Below are 6,187 nucleotides of genomic sequence, written 5' to 3'. Positions count from 1 at the left end.
CTCTTTCATTATGGTATCTATATATGTGAAGTGTATATACTGTTAAATGTAAGAAGAAAGAACTGTTGAACCTTTAAACCTCCTGCTTGTGTCTAGACCGTGGAACTTAATAGGTGTACAGTGTCTGAAGGTTGCCCAGCAAATCTGAGTGGAACTTGAATGAACGGCTTGAAAACCAGTTTAGGTATAGCTGCCTTTTCTGTTGCGATGTGGTGGGAATGGGTGTTGTGTTTCTTTGTAACAATTTTTGTTTAGCGCTGAATGACTAAGTGTGAATCACACTTCAACAAAACAGCTGGCTAACGTACTCATGTTTATGGGCTGTGGCTTCTTGAAGGAGTGTGCAGACATGAAGGACAGAATCATTTTATGGTTTTATTATAAGCTACTAATTGTTTCCTACAAAAAAAAGTAATTTCTTATTTGTTACCAGATTTCAGAGGGCAAGGCAATACTAACAATTCTCAGCTTTCAGTTGTAGAGCTGTTTCTAAAGTGATATCATGCTTTCTGAAGGGTCTAAATTTTGTAATAAGTACTGATACTCATTTTTGGGAGCTGTGAAAATTGGAGAAAGTTTGCAATAGAAATTTAATAATGTTTGGGTTTTTTCATTAATATGACGTGCTCAGAATGGTAAAGCCAATTGGGTTAGTAAAAGAGAAGATTCAGTATACATACGATGGCAGCCTTCTGCACAAGAACAGTGATAAAAGTTCATCTCTTTTTGTCCATTGACAAGAAGAAATCGGCCCAATTTGCAGCAAAATCAATGTAAGCAAAGGATTTCTAAACATGTAGGTAGTGAACATTTTTAATAGGCTGGGGATATTCCACAGTTTCCTTCTATAGTCTTTTTGGAGCAGGTTAAACCAGTATCTCTAAAGGGCTGTTGAGTAGGTAACCATAAATGTTCTTGCCTTAGTGGAGAATGTTGGATTAGGTTAGGTCTTTCACCAAGTTATTCCTTACGGGGATAATTTAAGAGCTATCTGTGGGTGGGCCACTTCTGCGTATCCCTTTTCCTTACCTGTGGAACAAGTTAAGGAACAGCCCCATAATCTTTACAACATTAACGAGTATGGAATGACCTGTTTGACTTTGTAAAATTATATTTTAAACTAAGTATATATGTACGCAGTTCTGCGTCTGAGAAGGCTGTTGTGTATTCTTTTGCCTAGTTAACAGGTAGATCATGTTGTTCTTAAAGTGCTAAAGTAATCCATAACATTAATAATGTAACTCAACTGGTTTTGGTAAGATTTTTCATTTACATTGGTTCAAAATGTAATTCAGCAACTTTTATCAAAAGCTTTAAAATATCTGGTGTGCAAGGCTCAAACCTCCCACTTTCATTTTGTCCAGCATTTTGGGGAAAAAAAAAAAGAGCTTAGGTCAGTGTGGCCTTGATTCTGGAAAGCTTCACTGTTCAAAATGGCACTCAAGTATATGCTTTTGTAAACCCATACGTCTTCCTGTACGAGGGCCAGGGATGTTACAGGGGCGTGTGTATTGCAGTGGGTCTGCTGGAGGAATACAGATCATTGTTTTGCTGCTGTTTAGAGCTGAGGCTTCCGATTGTATTAAAAACCCATTTTTCATTCCTGTTTCACTGTGACACGTATCTACAGACCTCAAATCTGGAATGAGCAGTTAGCTTACAAAAATGTATTTTTGAATTGGATGATGTAAGTGAAATGAGTAGGACAGAGGATAAATGATCAGAGATGCATTTAATTTGGAAGGCATTGTAGTGATAAAATGCTCTTTTAAGCAGGATGCTTAAAACCTCAGTTTCTGCACATCATCATCAGGAAGCATATGTTATATATACAAAGGTACAACCTATCTATGTATGACCAAAAGTTCTGTAACATTAGTACCACTTACTGCATGTATTTCACTTTTTACATGCATCTTAAATGTTTAAGCAAAACAAAATGAAAACATTTGGAAACACTAATTGGCTTTAGCGTTTTTAAAATATAGTATGCAAAATCTAACAGACTACGGTTGCAACTGCCTCAGAGTAACCATTTCTAATATAGATTTCTTCAATTCCCATCAGAATTAATTGTTTTCTGCCTCTGAGAAAGTTTAATCTCCACCCTAATGAAAACACCTCTGTCTTCATCATGCTAAACTGAGTAAGAAGGAGCATCTGTCTACAATAGGAATGGTATTTGTAATCAATGTGTGGAAGACTGTAAATTCTGAAAAAGACCTTACTTTTCTGTGTACTGAAACTTTGTTTTACCAAGCTGAACATGATGTTGGTTTGGGGCCTGAGTGCGTCCTTCCAAATCTTTCTATAAACCACTTGGGAATAATACACAGTGGTGGTTCTTTAGCATGGTACCTCACTACATATGTCTGTTTAGAAATTGGTTAGAATTTTGTCTCTGCATTTTGCATTTCTGCTTCACTGCATCTGTGGGAAACATTAAAATATGTGGAGTTGCAAACACCATGAAGCTCAAGCCTGTCATCTTCAGAAAAGCAGTTGAGCACTGTGTGGTCAAGCAGAAGGTGAGATTTGCCATGAGGTGGTGTTGGATGCTGAGGGCTGTCCGCATTATATTGAGGAACATGCTTAAGACAGTCATTCTAGAGTGATAAATGTGGAGTTGTTTTTTTACTATATTGCCTCTGAACTTCCAGTACCTTCCGGAACATCTGGATTAAGTGCCTAGAAAAGGGGAAAGCTGTTAAGTAAGAATAGGGAGCAGTCTCTGTTTGATAGCTGATGGTGATTTTTTTTCCTCCAGCCAGCTAGTTTTCCAGCTGGTTAAGATGGGCAGAATTTCAATGGCTGTTTTTGTTGTGTGGTTGGTTTAAAATGCTGATTTCTGAAATAGGATCCAGTCATGAAATAGATCCCCATTTTGATGAAGCAATTGCTTCACCTGCTGGAAAGTTTTTACCACAGTTGTCGTCCAAAATGTTTTTATCATTTTGGAGTGGAGGCAGATCAGCTCTGTCCTTGCCTGAATGCTCCTCTTCACAGCTGGCTTTGGAGCAATCCTTTGTCTTGCAAACAACTGTTCCCCATTATAAATCTTCCCCATGGTCTTGAATGTTGTTGTATTTTTTGTTTGTTTTTTTTTTCTTTCTTGCCTAGACAGGTGTAATACATGTGAAGCATTAGGACAGAAGTCCTCATATTTGCAGCCTTTTTCTGTGTATGGCATAATTGAATTCAGTGAAGTTATTTACGGATTGCTTGTAAGACCTGAAAAGGCCAGGCTTCAGTCTGGGATGTCAGTGTAAAGTGATGTCGTTTACAGTGGTCCATGTGGAACAACAGAAACTTTGTTCCCTGGGTGGATATGGTTTATTTCCTGAATTTGGATCATGGCAATACTTAAATTGATGAAGGTTGATGTTGTGGTCTTGCACGCTGTGGTAGAGAGCTTGCGCAGTCATTGTAGCCTGGCAATCTCCAGCTCTGTGCTGGGAGCAGAAGGCATGATGCGAATCAAATTCTGTTTTTCCTCAACAGTGTGCTTTAAAACTTAAGGGGGATCTTTTTCAAACAACTAAACAACAACTTGGGTTGATGGAGAGAAGGTTTATTTAATTTGCCTTAAATACAGGCAAAAAAAACGTATGGACTATAAGAATTCTATGGGTTATTACTGTTCTGATACTTTTGTTTGTTTTTCTGGTGCTTATGAACCAGCCACAGTACAAAAGAGTTGTTTGGTTAAGAGTTTACTCTGGAAGAATTCCTGGAACGGTTTTGCTTAACCTTGTTCTGCATAACAATGCAATTCTGCGAGTGAGTCTTGAAGCAGTTTTCTGATCTGAGAAGTCCGAGGTCAGGAGGAGGCGGAGGTGGTCTGTGGCAGAACAGGCACACCCCTGAAGGGACTGGAACCTCCCATGCTGGAGCAGGTACTCCCTCAAAAGGCCTGCAGCCCATGGAGAACCAATTTCAGAGCACAGGAAAAGAGTGAGAAGGAATGCGTGGCACAGAGAAACCGCTTTGTACCTTGAACCCTCCCTCCCGAAGCTTCGCACCACCTCTTGCCTCACTGAAGGGACCGAGTGTAACCTGCAGCAGTAACGAGGGGGTGGAGAGGAGTCTGAACTGAAGTTGAGCATGGGAAAGTGGGAGAAAAGGTGTTTTAAGGTTTGCCAACTTGTTTCCCAAAACCTGAATTGGTACTTAAGTATTTATGCTAATTGGCAATAAATTAAGTTAAATTCCCTGCCTTGAGTCTGTTTAGTCCACAACTGTAGTTGGTAAGTGATTTGCCTATCTATATTTCACCCCACAATTTTTCTTGCTCTTTTTCCTCCTGTTTTCTCTCCTGTCCTGCTTGGGGCAGGGGAAGCAGCCGGGTAGGTGCTTGGCTGCCGGCTCACCACAGGAGTTCCAACAGCTCCCGGGCACGTGATGTTGCAGATATGATGGCACATGACGAGCAGGGGATGTGGAGCAGGAGGTCTGGCCCATGGCAGGTACGCCTCTCTGCAGGAAGTTGCTCACAGGCCTCAGCTAAACACCTTCTCTGCAGTTTAAGCATCTGTTCTGTTACCTCATTCCAATACATGTTTTTAGCATGTGAATTGTGGACTTCAAATCCAGAAATCCTACTGTACACAAATTTAAAGTATGCTTTAAAAATGGCATTTTTTAAAATACAGCACCATCATGGTAAAATGAGTGATACCCGTTTTTGGTTTTGCTTTAGTCTCACCCTTTCGACATGCTCTGTATGCAGCAAATAGGAAATGCAGTTCAAAAGACATTTTCAGTATTAGGCCTGTGCGTCTCTTTCCTTGTCTTATGAAAAACAGCAAATGAAGCAAACCCAGCCACATTTCTTAACAGCAGATCAGGACTCAGGCTATGCATGTTTTCCTTCCACTAGTTATCTTCCAGAAATCCTGATGCACAGGGGTGCGAAAGAGAGGGAAGAATCTGGTGACGGCCCTGAGGATTTGCCATGGGTTAGAGGCAGGCATCTTCCCTGCTTCCTAGCTCTACAGATGCCACCGTTTGCTAGGGTGATGGGCGAGCAAGTCTTCTCATTGTAAATCACGGGTTCTGAATTTTAATTCCAGGGCAGTTCACCCTAAATGGCTCTAATTCTGATGACCTCTGAGTGTAGCCAGCACAATTTTCTGTGTTGTTATTAATCATACTGCCTGTGGTTTACAATAAAATTCACTTCCTTACTGGGTCTAGACAAGATCCAAAACTCTTGAATGGAATAGGAAGGGTAATTCAGACTATAAGGGCTAGCACAAGACTATTGCCTTTAGGAGTGTTTTTACTCATTAACAGTTTCAGCTACTCCTTTTCACACATAATTTCATCATTAGGTCCCCTATAAATAACTTACCAATTATTTTTCTGCTTATAGTCACTGGACAAATGATTGCAGAATTAAAGCATAGGCTGCTTTATACTTTGATCTGTCTTACTTGCTTTGTGATATTAAGCAATTTATCTGCAATTTCATTTTGAATTAGTACAATATTTCTGACAAATGCCTTACGGAGTCAGCTAAGCATGAAATGGGAATTTACACACCTATTAAATATTTAACCTGTCAGTGGTAGCTTAAAAATACATACATCTCTGATATAATATGTTCTTATAGAACATAGTAAAATGTAACTGGCACAGGTGCAAAAGCTCTGCATCAAAGTAACAGAAAAACATGACTGGTTTACATGATGTTTTAAAAATCAAACAAAACAGCAAGATGTTAAAATGCCATGAAATGGCTTATTTAGATTGAGTCTTTTTTTGTTGATTCTCTCAGATGTTTTTCAGACTTTTCTGTGTACTTGTTCAAGTTAGGTGAAAACAGATCCAATTCCACTTGTCTTCAACTTGTCATTATGGCAAGGTTTGCAGTAACACAGTGTATCAGGTTTTCTTTATTGTTCACCTAAGTGCAGCTAGTACCAAAAGCCCCACTGTAAATATTTCCAGCAAAGCGACTGCCTTTCTCCGGAGGGTTTTTAGCCTGGAAAGAAGCTGCACGTCAGTCAGGGAGGAGCTGATGAGTACTGTCAGGAAAAGCTCATAAACGAGACCGTAATGTGGAATTGCCTAAATCCACTCAGAAAACGGGGACATCACCTGAGGAGGTGAGGAATTTGTCTGCTACTGTGAACATAAGCCCAAGTTACCAGCCCATTGGGGGTTTTAGCTGTGGCCTTCTTGG

Source organism: Cariama cristata, unplaced genomic scaffold (assembly GCF_000690535.1).
Source record: "Cariama cristata isolate BGI_N322 unplaced genomic scaffold, ASM69053v1 scaffold6053, whole genome shotgun sequence".
Lineage (NCBI taxonomy): Eukaryota > Metazoa > Chordata > Aves > Cariamiformes > Cariamidae > Cariama > Cariama cristata.
This window is presented reverse-complemented; position numbering follows the sequence as displayed.